Here is a 17,198-nt window from a genome sequence, read left to right as displayed (position 1 = left end):
TAAAAGGTTTGCAATTAATAAGTAAGGACTCCAAGTTTTTCATCACAGAATTTTTGAATTATTGTTATGTCCTGACACCAGCTTTTGTTGATGTATATACATAATCCTCCTCCTTTTTTCTTCCCTGATAATTCTGCAATCCTGTCTGAACGAAATATCTGAAACCCCGGGATGCACATGCTATTATCATCAATGCTCTCATTTAGCCAGGTTTCAGTGAAGCATAGAGACGGAGCGTTGTAAAAATCAGAATTGCATCTGTTTAAAAGAAGTATTTCATCTATCTTGTTGGCAAGTGAGCATAAATTGGTAAGAAAGATTGAAGGGAGCGGGTTTTTTTTAATTCCCTTATTCCTTAGTCTATTTAAAATTCCCGCCCTTTTACCTCTTCGTCTCTGCCGCCTGTGCTTGTTTTTGCTGATCTGTTGTTGCCGGGAAATGGCTGCCTCCTGTGCTGAAATTTCCTCCGTGGTTGTAAAGATCTGTTGTTGCCGGGAAATGGCTGCCTCCTGTGCTGAAATTTCCTCCGTGGTTGTAAAGACAGATAGGGGTAAAGTTGCAGAGAGCCACTCCTTAAGGAAACGTTCCCTAATTCTTAGCAGAAGGTCTCTGGAGTATGAAATTCGTTGTAAATTGCAGGAAATAGTAGAAAATGTAGAAGCCATACATTTGGGGGGGTGCCTGCTGTCAGGGGTGCATTTGTTAAGCTAGCAGCACCAAACTTTCAGAGTATCTTTAGGAGACTCTCCTAATGATATCACCCAGGTTTGGTGAAATTTGGTTCAGGAGGTCCAAAGTTATGGACCCTCAAAGATGTAGCCCCATCTTCTATTAGCTCCAATTGGAAACAGTGGGGGATGGGGGCAACCCCTTTGGAGGTCCATAACTTTGGACCTCCTGAACCAAAACCAAACTTTGGACCTCCTGAACCAAACCACACCAGCGGTTGGCAATCCCAATGTCTGGAATGTAATGTTACTGCATCTGATAATGAGGCATACATGTAAATTGTATTTTCATATTGCTGGGAACTTCTGATCAATGAATAACCCAAGAACTCTCCCCTCTTCCCCTGTGTTTATTTGCCTCTTGTACTTTACTTGTAACATTTCCCCCTTCCCTTTCTCCACTTTTTCATTCTCACACCTCTCTCATTTTATCTGTATACCAACCCTATAAGGTTGGTTAATCTACAAGATACACAATGGTCCAAGGTTATCTGGTAAACTTTGTGTCTGTATTGGGGTCTGACCTGGACCTTTTTAGTGGAAACCCATCACTTTGTTTGCTACATGGTACTGGTTGTACAAGCCACAATCCAGTAACAGAAATATTCTTGGGGCCAGAGTTTTACATGTTATCCTGTGGAATTTCTTTCCATCCATATTTAGGTTACTAATGCTGTTTTATTAGGAGCTCCTTCTGTCTAGATATCATCTACAAATTTCAGCAGAACACTCCTGTGTCCCTCCTGCTGGTCACTGATACATTTATTGAATAAAAATGCCTCAAGGCTGTTGCCTGGGGGACTCAACTGGTCGGTTTTTCTTCCACTCTTAAATTTGCCTTTTAAGTTAACTCCTTTGTCATTTTTTATTTAGCTTTCCTCATTTTACAATATAAATGCTAATAGCTATCATTTTCAGTTGTGGCAATATTCCTGTGTGGTACTGTGCTGAATGCCTTACTAAAATGCGGACAAGCTCTGATGCACTTACTTAGTATGGAAATCCAATTATCTTAAAGGATGAAAAATACAAGGTTTACTTGACATGAGATATCTTACCTGTAGTGTACCTGTGCTGCCTTACATCAGTTTGCTATAGTTCTTGGTTGCTCAAATGACTTATTACTTTCTTGTTACAAATCAGCATTTCAACTGAGGAGGAGAAAAGATAACATCAGTTTTAGCCGTAGTGCAATTGTGAAGATCATAATGTTTTTTAAATGTAAAAACATAGACTTTGCAAAATTACTTCAAAAAATTTGGTCAGGCATGAAGGTGAGCATATTTGATATATTTTGAAGAAATTTACCAGAATTCTTTGTAGTAGGGAATTCAAGAACAGGTGAGCTTGGTTCAAATGACACATTAATGTAGAAAATGGTGAGATTTTTATATGTGTTTGTGTATTTTTACACTCATTGCAACTGAGAATATTTTACAGATGAAAGAATATTCAAATTGCACATCATTTCTGAACTTTCTGTTGTTTGTATTGCTACTTCTAGTTTTAACCACAGGAGGCCACTTAGGTTCTGTATATTAACAGTCTTTATGGAAGTGCAGCCTTCCACTCTTCCAAATAAAGTGTATTCTATGGATGGATGAGGAGAAACTAATTATTCATTGTTAATCCTCTGGAAGTGTAGCATAATGCTGAATATTATCTGCATATTGATGGCAATTCAGTCCAAATCTCCAGATGACCTCTCTTATCAGCTTTCTGTAGATGTTAAAAAGCATGGGCTTGGGGCGGGGGGGAGGAGAGAGATGGAATCTCGCAGAACCCAGTAGGACAAAGGCCAAGGGACTCAGCAGGACCACATTTTGAAAATTACCTTTGAAGTAGAACCAAAGCAACTGTAGAACAGTGTGATCCTTCTATACCTCATAGGTTTTATCCATTGCAAAATTGTGTCTCACTGTTATTCTTCTGTGTCACATAGGTTTCCTCAGAGCCTCTCCCTCTGAACTCACTAAAAACTTAATTACTCTTATTGTGACCAGAGGAGGCTCTTTGTCATAAGTACGTATTGCCTAGCTCCACAACCACTGAGAATAAGTAGGTGAACAAATTTATTTTCTGATTTGTGATCTGAAACTGTTTTAAATTTTGATGCTTAGAACTTCTTCAACAAATATAGGAGGCCCCCAAGATTAGTAAGTCTTTTGGTATTTTGTTAAAACATTAAATGTATTTTTTTGGGGGGCGGGGGGTAAAGAAGTGATTGCTGTAGCCATTGATTGTAAATGTGTTCATGTACTTCCAATGAATAACTTCATCCATTTGGCATTACCCAAAGTTTGGTTATCGTTTTAGTTATGGCCTTAGTTTCTTAATTAAGTCTATTCAGTTCTGTAAAGGGGGAATGATAATCTCTCATAATAGTGTTCCCAGTGTGAAAGACATAAGCATTATAAAACAATTAACAGTGCAATGATATGCAAAGTTGCAGCTTTCTCTGAAATTGGCTTAGAAGGGGATAACTACTTAGAATGCTCTGTAAGAGTGGTAGTTCTGTATACAAGTCATATTTGCAGAACAGCACCCTAACCGTAGGTCTAGACAGGTGTCAGTAGCTTTTTACAGTTCCGTATTGCAGTCCAAAGAAACTGGTCACCAGAAGGGTCCATGTTCAGAGGCTGTAATACTTTCACATCAAGGTATGTTCTGAAATGTAGCAGAAGTGATGACAACTACTTTTGAGTCCTATGCAACAGACCTGTTATGATAATTTAAAAAAACCCTAGCATAATGTTGCTATTTAAAAAAATGGAAATGCAGATTTCCAATGTAGGTTTTAGGAATATTTTTGGTTACTTCACTTTTCAATATTTTTTTCAGTTTTTATTTTGACTAAATATTTTAATTATGTGTATTACTACACAATAAATGGCATGAATCAACATATTTGATCTAATGAATTTTTTCACAACTATTTACAACTAATTTACATTCTCAAGTATGAATTTATATTGAAATGTGAATGCTTGCCTCTAGTAAAATGCTCAGATGTCTCAATAGCATTTAAGCAATCAGTGTGAATAAACTATTTATTCAATGTTAAAGCTGATTTGACTTGACTGAGAAGCTAACCTTATTGGCAGATTGTATATAGTTCTCTTTTTATTCATGGAAACTGTTTCAGTAATGACAAAACAGCTAAATGGGGACAGAACCAGTCCCAATCCTCTTGCCCCTAACACATGATCTATGCAGCTGTCCTGTAAACACAGCTCTTCCACTCACAGAAGGCTTGTAGGTAGCTACAAGTTGGGTAGTGGGTAGCTACAATCTACAACTACCTTTATCATTAGACTGCAATATTACCCACACAGTACATGCTAACGGCATTCTGTGGTTGGCATCTTCAGAGTTGTATCACAGTCTGTTATAAGAGAAGTCTGGGCAGTTTATAACAGACTTCTCTCTGTGATACACATCTGAAGATACCAGCCACAGATGCAGGCGAAACGTTAGGAACAAGATCTACCAGACCACAGCCACACAGCCTGGAAAACCCACAACAACCAACATTGAAAGTGATGCTGTTTGGGGGGGGGGGGAATCTACCCTGAAACAGCATCTTTTTCAATGTTGTTTAAACTAGGGAGCCCAGAGTCTCCCTTTAAGGTGGATTTAAAAGGAGAATCCGGCTCTCTAGTGTAAACAACATTAAAAGTGATGCTGTTTCAGGGTGGATTCCCTCACCCAGGGAGCCCTGGGTGTGCAGATTTGTGAGTTGGGGCATGTTCTATAATGTGATGGTGACTTTGAGATGACCTGGTGAAAAAAAAAATCATTATTTTGTTGTGTGTGTGTGGGAGGGGGGGTGGCCACCTATACGGGGGGGGGGGACTCAGATTTTGTCCCAGGCTCCATTTTCCCTAGCTATGCCTCTGGGAGAGAGCCATGATTTGTGAGAGATGATGCTGACATTTGTTTGGTAAATGTTTTGCTGGGGGTGATTTGTGAGAGATTTACATGCTTAATACCCACTTGCACTGGCTTCGAGCTGTTTCTCAGGCTAACAACCTACCTCAAAGGGTTGGTGTGAGCAGTGGTGGGATCCAAAAATTTTAATAACAGGTTCCAATGGTGGTGGGATTCAAACAGTGGCGCCGCCGCACACATGCACCTCCAGTCCCTATTGGGCAGGGAGGTTGCTTTAGTAACCCCTTCTCGGCACTCAGAAAAAATTAGTAGCCACTTCTAGAGAAGTGGTGAGAACTGGTTTGATCCCACCTCTGGGTGTGAGGGAATTAGGAAAAATAGCTGGTAGGGAGAGAGCCATGTATGTTTTGCTGGGGGTGGGAAGTGTTTTGTGAGCTGGTGCAAAAAATCACTCCCACACATGCCAGCTGGGTGACCTTGGGCTAGTCACAGCTTTTCATAGCTCTCTTAGCCCCACCCACCTCACAGGGTGTTTGTTGTGGGGGTGGGGAGGCAAGGAGATTGTAAGCCCCTTTGAGTCTCCTACAGGAGGGAAAGGGGGGATATAAATCCAAACTCTTCTTCTTCTTAGTTTCCAAAATCTGATGAGATTGGTCTAGCCTAGGCCATCCAAGTCAGGGTGAAGCAGACTTACACACTTTTAAATCCATTGCTGTACATTAATCTAATCCTACAGGATACAGTGGCGGAGCGCCAAGGGACAAGGGTGCATTGGGCACCCGGCACATGCCTGGGGGGCAGAAAATCGCCCCGGCCCCATCCCTTTTCCCTGTGCCCCCCGCAGCCCCCCACGGCACCCCCGCAGCACACACACACACACCACCCGCTTTCCCACACTTACCTATGTTCCTTTTCTTTTTTTAGTACTTTTTGAGGCTGAAAAAAGCAGCCTATTTACAGTTCAGACTAAAAACTGCCTGAGGAACTACAGTTCCCAGGAGACCTTGGGGCTCACAAGGTCTCCTGGGAAGTATAGTTCGTCAGGCAGTTTTTTCCCTGAACTGTGAAGAGGCCGCTTTTTTCAGCCTCAAAAAGTACTAGAAGTAGAAAAGGAACGTAGGTAAGGGTGGGAAAAGGGGTGGGGGGGGCGTCGTGGGTTGGCCTTGGGGGGCGGAAAAAACACACTGCGCACTGGGTGCAGTTTGGCCCAGCTATGCCTCTGACAGGATAACATAAAATAGTATTGAAAATGTATCAAATGGAATTTAAAAAAATATTTTATATCTTGCTCAATTTTTACTTTTAATCAATATATTCTCTTCTTTTCGTAGAAGAATAAAATGTCTTATACTATATAACCACCATGCTGGTGTGATAACTAACAATACCTTTATGGTATACGTGGCAGTATCTTAATCCGCAATAATGATTTTTTGCCGCTGCTTCACTTATTTAAGCTTCTGTTCCTCTCCTTCACAACTGAAGATAAGGAATGCTAGAAAATTTAATCGAGGGTTGTTAATATGTTACAGTTGGAAAGGGAAATTGTTTCCAGTTTATCTGGCATTACAAAGAGATAGCAGGAGAACTAACAGCATCTCAAAAATTTGGCTTTTGGTTATACTGTGGTGATTTTGACTTAATTGAAATGTGTCCTGCACCAAGGGAAATTGCTAAATTTGCTGAGCATGCTAAGAGTTTGTTTTAGCAAAGTTACTGGGTTTAATTAAACACATTTGGCAATGTATCTTGACTCAGTAAATATTTTTGTACATAGAGTGGTGTGTGTTTGATCCATTTGCCTTCTTTCCTTGGCAGCCTTTAATCTGACTTTCCTCACCTCAAGCACAAGGATGCAATTCAGGGCAGAAGAACAGCACGTGAAAAAAATTCCCTTCCCTATCTGACATTGTCCTTGTTGAAGGTAAGTTTTGCAAATAGAATGGAACCTGACATGAGTGATGTTTTAAAAGTCAGGGGTAACAAGTTCATTCGTATTCCACTTATTTTGTCTTTGTGTGATGTCTAGTATGTATTTTCATGCATTCCTTTAACATTACAATTATTTAAAGAAACTACCTTTTTGTAACCCTTTTTTCTGAGAAGCACCCCTTGGGGAGCCGGGTGCTTCTCAGAAAAATGGCGTCCGCGACGGAGCTGAGCAGCAGAGCTCCGCATAAATTGGATTTTTAACCTAAAATTTTCTCTTACTTTTAACCACCAGCCGAGCCTTCCGTTTATCTTATTGCCTTTTGTACCTTTGGGGCTTGGGAACTGGGGCTCGGAAGTCGCAAACCATCTAACGAGTGCCTTACCATAAAGTATACCAAATCGGGACGAAACGAAGCAAAACGGAGTGAAACAACGGGATGAGGTACTTGACTCTTTGCCTCTTTTGTACCCCTCCTTTTCATTTTTGTGGGAGCCTTCACTTTTGCCGAGGCTACGTGTGTCCCTCTGGTGTCGGCGGGCTGGTGCCTGGAGACGGAACTGCTGGGCGTTTCTATCAACGGGAGTCGGTGGCAGCGACTCCCCCCCTTTCGTCCCAGCGCGGACTTCGCCGACCCGAGGGCCCCTTGGGGAGCCGGGTGTATGCTGGGGGGACGGAGCGGCTGGGCGATTATATCGTCGGGAATCAGTGGCAGTGACTCCCTCCTTCGCTCCAGTGTGGACTTTGCCGACCCGTGGGTCCCTTAGGAGGTCGGGCGTGTACCGGAGGGAGCCGCAGGCAGCGCCTAGCACAGGAGCGGCTCAGTGGCAAGGGCCAAAACATCAGGGGTTTGTGGCAGAAACCCCATTCCCCCTCCTTACGTGGGCGCTGGCTGGGAAGCCCTATGGACAGACATTGCTGGGCATAGTTGGTATGACTTTAAGGCCGGCTATAGGAGTTCGAAGGGATACTGGCCTGGCAGAGGCCACGCCCACGACGCGACGTTTCATCCCGCGACGCTCCACCCTTACATCCTCGCAGCAACGGTGGCTCTTATGTTTTTTCTGCCTTGGCGATCAACGAAGGGGAGCTTTGGTGGAGAGTCAAGAGGCCAGGTATTTTCAACAGGGCAGGCTGTGGAACCTGCCTGAAGGGCCACCCATATTGCGGAGAGCGGTTAAGATATTGATATCTGATGACATCACCATTTCTCTCCTGACGCACCAGCCGGTCGTGGGAGGACTGGAGAGGTTGCGTTTCAGGACACAGCCTCCGGACCTGGAATTACTTGTTCCAGGATTAATTGAAGTGACCAGGGGCCCTCCAGCTATTATCTTGATTGTGGCCTCAGTCCATCAACTTTGTAAGACTCTTCCTGTTTCAGGTGGCTTATGCATGAGTGATTGGCTTGGGTGGTGTGAGCCCCTCGCCCTTCACTCCGGCTGTAGCATCTCTACCATCTCCTACACCCACCACCACTGCTACAAGGTCTATTGGACATTTAAGCGGTGCAGCCCCTTCGCTATCATCTAGCGCCCTTTAACCTCAGTTTCCCCAACCCCATATTACACTTCCCTCAGGTAGAGGATTATTGCTGTAATAGGAATGTTTTTGTAGTTATTACTGTTGTATTATAGGCATTAGTTGTAGGTAGTTAGTTGACCAGTCTGGTTTTATACCAGGGTTAGTTAGGCTGAGACTAGTTAGGTTTTAGATGGAGGGAAGTCGCATAATTATGGGGGCACCAACGGGGCTGGGGATCCCCGTTTTGATGGGACAGGGCAGATACTGCGGTAGGCGGCGGCCATATGATAGAAGATGTACGAGATACAGTTATGCTCGCCCACCTTCTGACCTCCGACCTATCCCAAGAAACGAGGGTGGTTGGGACCAGGGATACTCTGCTTCGTCATTGGTGCTAATCAATGCCAGGTCCATCAACAACAAGACCACGGTACTTCGAGACTTGCTCAGTGCCCAACAGGTGGACCTGGCATGTGTCACCGAAACCTGGGTGCGCGAAGGTGAGACTGTTCCGCCTTAAGTCGGCTGGCATGGGTTTCAGCGTGCCTTCACCGATCGCGCGAACAGAGGGCCGGGGGGTGGGTGTGGCATTGTTCATCCGTGAGTCTATTCCCTTTAGGGCAGTCCCTGTCCCGGAGATCACTGGCATGGAGTGTGTCGGCCTGGAGTGGTTGGCCTTGGAGAGGTTGGCTGTTCTCCTGGTGTACCGGTCGCCTAGCGCACCGGGAGACAGCCTGTCGCGGCTGCTAGAGGTGGTGTCGGACTGGGCGTTGCGGTTCCCCAAACTTATTGTTTTGGGGGACTTCAACGTCCATGTCGACGCCGCCTCATGTACGGCGGCCACGGACCTAGTGTCATCCATGGCGACGCTAGGCCTCTCCTTAATTAACTTTGGCCCCACCCATGAGGCCGGTCACACGCTGGATTTGGTCTTCGGGTCAGGGATGAACCTGGTCGTATCCTCCATCGATAGAGTGCCATGGTCCGACCACTATGCCTTGAAGGTCCGGATGGACTTGCCGCAACACCCCGGTCTAGGCGACGGGCCGATTTTTGCCCGCCCGCGGAGACTTATGGATCCACTTGGTTTCCTGAACGCTCTTCGGGACCCTGAACCCGCCGGCACACTCGATGAGCAGGTGGAGGACTGGAATGCCCGGCTCTCCGATGCCATCGATGTTGTTGCCCCCCGGCGTCCTCTACGCCCCCGCTCTCGACGCGCTCCATGGTATACAGAGGAGTTGCGTCAGATGAAGCGGGGTCTTAGACGTCTAGAACGAGTGTGGAGGAAATCCCACGACGAAGCTGCGCGAACATCTTATAGGACGTTTATGAAAGCCTATGAGATGGCGACGAAGGAAGCGAAGAGGGTTTTCTTCTCCTCCTCCATCGCGTCCGCTAGCTCCCGCCCAGCTCAATTGTTTCGTATAATTCGGTCATTGACCTCCTTGTCAGAGAGGTCATCAAACTCTCAATTGGATATTAGCTGTGAGGCATTTATGAGCTTCTTTGCGGATAAGGTTGCGTCGCTCCGCCGTGACCTTCCATCCACGTTGGCTACAATTAGTGAACTGGAGACTCCCTTGCCGTCTTCTGGCCCTTGTTTGGCCCAGTTTTCCCTACTCTGTGAAGCCGCTGTAGACAGGACCTTAGCTGCTGTTAGACCTACTACCTGTCCTCTGGATCCGTGCCCGTCTTGGCTTGTGAAAGCCTGCCAGGTGGAGCTACGACCCCATCTGTTGAGTATCATCAATAACTCCCTTGAGCAAGGAGTTTTCCCAGATGGGTTGAAGGAGGCAGTGGTCCACCCACTCTTAAAAAGACCATCATTAGATCCTGGGGATCTGGCCAATTACCGACCCGTTTCGAATCTTTCGTTTCTGGGGAAGGTAATTGAGAGAGTGGTGCTGGAGCAGCTTCAAGGTTTCCTGGATGACGCATTGGCTTTTGACCCCTTCCAGTCTGGCTTCCGTGCTGGGCATGGGATGGAGACTGTTCTCGTCGCCGTCACAGATACGCTCCGTATGCAGCTTGACCAGGGTGGATCGGCGCTGCTGGCTTTGTTAGATCTTACCACAGCGTTTGATGTGGTCGACCATGACCTTTTGACCCACCGCCTGGCTGCCTCTGGAGTGCGAGGCACTGTCCTTTAATGGATTGCCTCATTTCTCCAGGGGCGGAATCAGCAAGTGAGGTGCGGGGATGAGGCCTCCCGGAAGTGCCCGCTTCATTGCGGCGTACCCCAGGGGGCATTATTATCCTCGCTGTTATTTAATATCTACATGTGACCTCTTGCTCAGCTAGTACGGAGTTTTGGGCTGTCTTGTCATCAGTATGCGGATGACACTCAGCTCATTCTGTTGATGGAGGGGGGAACAGCCACCGCCCCTGCAGCTCTACAGCATTGTTTGGAGGCGGTCGCTGGTTGGTTGCAACAGAGTAGGTTAAAATTGAATCCATCGAAGACGGAGATCCTCTGGCTGGGTCGTGAGGGGGGAGGGATGTTTCAGCCGCCGGTGTGGTAGGGGGCCACATTGGCACCGACCCCCTCCGTCCGCAGCCTGGGGGTCCTCCTGGATTCGATCTCTATCAATGGAGACCCAGGTGGCCCATATAACCCGGGTTGCTTTTTTCCACCTCCGTCAGGCCCGGCGGCTGGCCCCCTTCCTCTCCCAGACCGATCTGGCCACAGTGATCCATGCAACGGTCATCTCCAGACTAGACTTTTGTAACTCGCTCTACGCCGGGCCTCCCCTTCGCGCCTGATCTCGGAGGTTAAAACTGGTCCAAAATGCAGCTGTGCGTCTGCTTACAGGCAACGCCACCTGGGATCATATCCAGCCTGTGCTGCGCCAGCTGCATTGGCTCCCAGTAGAGTTCGAATCATCTTCAAGGTGTTGGTGCTGACCTTTAAGGCCTTACGCGGCCTGGGACCTTTCGTATCTTCGGGACCGCGACGCCCCATATGTCCCTATAAGGCCTCTTCGTTCTGCGGGAGGCCAATCTACTGGTGGTCCCTGGCCCTCGATGATAATGGGCTGGCCTCCCACACGGGCCAGGGCTTTTACAGCCTGGCCCCAGCCTGGTGGAACACCCTTCCACCAGCCGTCCGGGCCCTCGCGGGACCTTACTGAATTCGCAGGGCCTGTAAAACGGAGTTGTTCCGCCCGGGCTTTGGAGGATCCAGCCGTTGATGGTGCCCCGTGGCCTTTACATCTGTGCCTCTGCCATCTGGGGTTTGCTGACTTTCCCCGAAAGAGGGTTTGGGAATGGATCTGTTGGACGCCATTGCATGTTAGTCTTAATCTCTATACCAGTTATTTTACTGCTGCTTTTAATGGTTTTAGTTATTTTATTTGTATACGTGCATCTTTATTTGTATACGTGCATTGTATTGTACACCGCCCAGAGCCCTATGGGGATGGGGCGGTATAATAAATCGAAAAAATAAATAAATAAATAAATAAATAAAATAACAATTGTCTCACTGAAAAATCACTCCTGGCTTGGGGCACATTTTAATGTTACATTTGTCATAAAACAGCTCCACATTATCCTCTTCCCCCTACAACTGAGAGAGCATTGTTTACATGCTTGTAAACATTCCTTCCATTCCAGTCTTCTAAAGTTTGTTTCTCTGGGATCCCCATTAAAAAAGGGTCTATCTTTGTGAGTGCAGGAAAAATTACAAGATGTAGAGTTTTGCTGAAACTTTGGTTCTCTTTGACTGAAATCCCTTTACCTGATTTTGCTAAAACCACACATTGCACCTAACACAAAATCACCTTAGGGCCTTGGAGTCATGGGAACCCATGGGAACTCAATTCTGAAGCACCACAGGAGCCCAATTTGGATTTGGACAGGGAAGGAGGGGCTCTATCTTCCCCAGCATCCCTTTCCTGGCCTGAAACAGTCCCAAGAGGTTATTTTACCCCATCAGTTGAGTGTATGTGGACTGAACACTTGTATGTGCAGACCCCAGAGCAAATAACACATTCCAGGGTTGTTTTGGGTCAGGAAAAAGACACCAGAGCCCTTCTTTGTGCCATGGTACCAAACCACATTGTGCCTTTGCTTTACTTTAGAAGAACTCACAACTGGCAGCTTGCTGGAACTCTCTATGGGAATCACATGTTAAATATATTTTAGGCCTTAGTGATGTGTGGTTTATTGGTAGCATCACAGACATCTGTTGCCTGCTTTCTGTGGTGGCGGCCATGTTGCTTCCCTCTATACAGAGCATGATTGAAAACTCCCTGATTTGGTTCCAAGTTCAGAATCCTGGTTTGTGGGGAACCAACTCATTCCAGATTATGATAATGATGGTGATTGTATTTATTTATTTAATTTTAGGCTGCCCTCCTCCAAAATATCCAATAAAATCCAGAACCAAGTCCAATAAAATCCTGGCACCCCGTAAATTTGAGGGATAAGTTCTCTGCACCACTGCCCATACTAATATACAACTCAATCATACTGGGCATGGGAAAAGGAAGGGAGAAGAGAAAAGGAATGCCTGCATAGAAGCCAGTGTTAGGATGATATGACAAATGGAAATCTTCTTGTTCCTTACTTCCCAAATCAGAAAGCTTTCCATTATGCTTCACCCTATGAAGCATGAGGAAGAAGTGTATAAGGTTGGCTAACAAGTCATGTTCAGGGTTGTTGTACATGTGGAGCAGTTAGTTGTAATGACTGAATCTGGACATCATCAATAGATATCAGAAGTCACTCCACAGTGCCATTTGGAGTAATGTGTATTTGAAAAATATTTGCTGAAGATTTGTTTTCTTTCCTGTATCCTGCGTCTCCTACATTAATGTCATAATGTCACAATTGTCCATTGGCTGAAAATCTAATCCCATTTTGTTTTCATCAAAGGAGGCATTGCTGAACCTGATCAGCTCTGGTAAAGTGATAATGGGAGAGGGGGGAATTGCCACTTGTTCTGATAGGTAAGCATCCTTCATTAAAACAGCCTAAGAAAATTGAAACAGAATGTGTGTGTTCAGGCTCTTTTCCTTTGCCCTTGAGGTCTTGACATTCTTTGGGATTTGACACTGCTGGATACAGATAAAAAAGACAGACCCTTTGGTTTTTTTCCCTCCTATGAGCCATTTGTGCTGATTGCAATATCCTTTCATTTCACAATCTATGCAAAACAGGCCATGCAATGTTTTGAGATCTACATAACCTAACATCCAAAAATAAAGCCTTTTCTCCATCTGAGTTTGTTGATTTGGAGGAATAATCCATAGTTGGTCACTTGAAATAGTTATAGCGTCCATAGCACAGCAACATAAATTCTGTTCAGTGTCATAGAATGTAAAGCTGCTGCAAAGAAGGATCACTGTTATAACTAATTGGATTGTGGATATATAAAAAAAGTTGTTCACTTTTCTCTAAGTTCTTCACAGCATGATATGGGAATTGTAATGTGTCGTGGGAATGTATTGATTGCCAGATAATGAAATACCATAGCTGTGCCTTCCAAGAGCTTAAGTGTATATTTTGTGTGACTGGCCCAAGGTCACCCAGCAGGCTTCATGTGGAGGAGTGGAGAACTGAACCCAGTTCTCCAGTTAGAGTCTGCCACTCTTAACCACTACACCAGGCTGGATTTGTGTATGTTTATATAATTCCTGCACTTGTGGAATAGACCATTTATTGGATTGATTAGATCAGCTGTATATGTATAGAAAAATTCCACAGAAAAGTTCCCTTCATGGTAAAGCCTGTGGGGTGAGTGGCATGCACTAGAATTGCTGCAGCCACAGAGATCTGTTGGAAGAAAGTTAATCATTTTCAGGTATAGAGTTTAGGACTGAAGTGAAGTTTTGCCATTTGGAATAAGAGTGTATGAAATAACTTTTTTTTCTTTTTTAAAAATAATTTTTATTAAAAATTTCTTTTTAAAAAACATAAAGTATAAAATAAAAATGTAGAACAGAAAAACAAAATCATTACAATTACAATTTCAAATAGTAACACAAGATATATGTACATCTAAACAAATCGTCATCCATTCTAACCCATAAAATAAATAATTTCCATCCCAATATTAAAAAAACCCTTTAACCTCATTAACCAGTTTTTTAAGGTAACTCATATACCCCAATTCGATCAACCCAACTTAAAAAGTGAGACGTTTAGCTAACTGGACTCAATCATCTGACATCCTAATATAACAATAATATAAATCCTACAGAATAACTGTATAATATGATTCTTTTGTCATTGCTTAATCAAGAAAAACTTTCCTTTGTGTGAGTGAAAAAGGATGCCATGATACAAGTTTGCTGAACTTGATGCAATTTAGATAACTCATAAAAAATCTTTTCAAATAATGGAGAAGAATTCTGGGAACAGGGAGGAGGAAGAAGAATTATGATGGGGAGATGATCAAAAGGGAAAAGATTCCTTGGAGTTGCTTGTGTTGACCTACTAATGACTTCTCACTTCTTCTGTAGCCTTGCTGGGTGTCAATTCAGGCCCTCTCAAGAAAAAAACAGCAAGGTTTAAAACGAAGTGTGTGGGGGAGTCAGTCTATTTTCTGTTAAGCAAGCCCCTTGTGTCAGATGTTTGGACAGGGGCGCAATTTCAATGCTTTCCATAAGTGCTGTTTTGTGTAGCTACACCCCTGGTTCCTGGTGAAAGTTATATTTTATTTTTATTTATTTATTTATTTATTTCTTCAATTTCTATACCGCTCGATCCCCGAAGGGCTCCAGGTGGTGAACAACACAATTCAAATAACATTAAGCAGGAGCAAATCATACACAATACACAAATACATAGGCTCCATCCCATTAATAATCAATAAAACATCCTAAAAACTCATATGAAACAGCGGATAATAATTAATAAATAAATAAGCAAGAGGTGTCCAGAAAACCCCAATTAAAACCTACCCCAAGAAGGGGGACGGCAGGCCCCTCAATATGAGGGGACCCTGATGTAACAGCGCCAGGGCAAAGAGCAGTGAGGGGGCACCATGTCAGCGGCTGGACACTCCGAAGGCCCAGTGGAACAACACGGTCTTACAGGCCCTGCAGAATTCACCGAGGTCCCGCAGGAGGAAGGGTGTTCCACCAGGCTGGGGCCAGTGCTGTAAAAGTCCTGGCCCGTGTGGAGGCCAGCCGCATCATTAAGGGGCCGGGGACCACCACCAGATTGGCCTCTGCTGAACACAGAGACCGAGTAGGGACGTATGGGGTAATGCGGTCCCGAAGGTACGAGGGTCCCAGGCCACGTAACACCTTGAAGGTCAAAACCCACACCTTGAAGATGATTCGGAATTCAACCGGGAGCCAATGCAGCTGATGCAACACAGGCTGAATATGCTCTCTGAAGGTGCCTCCTGTGAGCAAACGTGCTGCTGCATGTTGGACCAGTTTTAATTTCTGAATCAAACGCCTGCGTAAAGCGAGTTACAATAGTCTAGCCTGGAGGTGACTGTTGCATGGATCATGGTGGCCAGGTCCGTTTGGGAGAGGAAGGGGGCCAACTGCCGGGCCTGACGAAGGTGGAAAAACGCAGTCCGGGTTGTAAGGGCCACCTGGGTCTCCATTGAAAGAGACGAATCCAGGTGGACCCCCAGACTGCGGATGGAGGAAGTCGGTGCCAATGAGACCCCCTCCCACACCGGCGGCTGGAAATCCCCAGCCTCTCCCTCGTGGCCTAGCCACAGGATCTCCATCTTCGATGGATTCAGTTTCAACCTGCTCTGTTGTAACCAACCAGCTACCGCCTCCAAACAGTGCTGAAGAGCCGCAGGGGCGGCAACTGCTCCCCCCTCCATCAACAGAATGAGCTGAATGTCATCGGCATATTGATGATAGATCAGCCCAGAACTCCGTACCAGCTGAGCAAGTGGTCGCATATAGATGTTAAATAATAGCGGGGATAATAATGCCCCCTGGGGTACCCCGCAATGAAGCGGGCATTTCTATTCTCTTTACTGAGAGGCAGAGGAGACCATCCCCTGAAGACAGTCCTAATATAAGGCTCACTTAAGTATCACTTAAACCACCAGTCTGCAGGACTGTACTGGTTCTGCTTGAACACCTGAGAGGTGAATTGAGTGACATGTCACTATTCCTTCTCCTGCCATACTTATATATGACTTATCAGCACTCTCCACACCCTGTAGAGTCTTCCATGCACTGTGTGCGGTATGGGTAGAGGGTACACAGGCCCTCTTGGTCTGTTCAAGCAGATATATTACAGTTCCTACCAAGTTGAGTACCTTCTGTTCCATGGGCAGATTGCAGCATCTCCAGTGCAAATCAACCTCCCATCTCACCCTTAGATGCCACCCAGAGACACCCACATGAAGACACAGTTGGGGCCAATGAAGACACTTTACTGGGGTGTTTAGGAACTAAGGAGCAGAGAAAATCAAAATCTACCAACTGGGAAATAGTGTAACTTTCATAATACAAGTTCCAAATCGGCCAGAGGACCAAGAAGGACAGCTGGCTGCATAGAGCTGAAGCCTTCTAAAAGCAGGCTTGCTGTGCAGCCAGGGCACAGTGTGGCATAGGAAGCTGGAGCCAAAGTTCTCCCTGTTGGATCTCCACCTGTGGAATGACAAAATGCAAACATGTATTCGCAGCAAGGGGTAAAGAGTTCCTTGGTAGGTGATGACAGGTCCCTCAGGGTTCGCCAAAAAGTCAACTCGGCGGCCCTTTGCTGCAACTGCCACCCCCAGCAAAGGCCTACACCATCTGAAACACTCTCACCTGACTGGCATTCATATCCAAACCAACAGCAAATCAAGGTCCACCTTGATATCTGCTCCTGTAAGGGAATGAGTTGAAGGATTGTGTTGTTAGCCAACCTACTCAGCATGGTGGGGTTCTGGGCACCCCCCTCCCGTAGTCTTCTGTTTGAGGAGGGCTCTGGCAGCTACCTGAACGGCCAGTTCAGTACAGACCCAAAAGCCTAGTTGCTTACCTGTCAGTGCATGGCCATACCTTTGGTTGAGGAAATGGGGTGCCTGTTAGGGTTCAGAACACAGAATGTGAACTTTGTTCTCCCTGTTGGGTGTTTATGCCAAGTGCTCACGCAGTAGTTCTGAGTGCCCTTTCTGTGCTTTTCAGCCATCAAGGTAACTCAGCTTT

The sequence above is a fragment of the Sphaerodactylus townsendi genome, linkage group LG06, assembly GCF_021028975.2.
Source record: "Sphaerodactylus townsendi isolate TG3544 linkage group LG06, MPM_Stown_v2.3, whole genome shotgun sequence".
NCBI classification, from domain to species: Eukaryota; Metazoa; Chordata; class Lepidosauria; order Squamata; family Sphaerodactylidae; genus Sphaerodactylus; species Sphaerodactylus townsendi.
Note: the sequence above shows the minus strand (reverse complement) of the source record.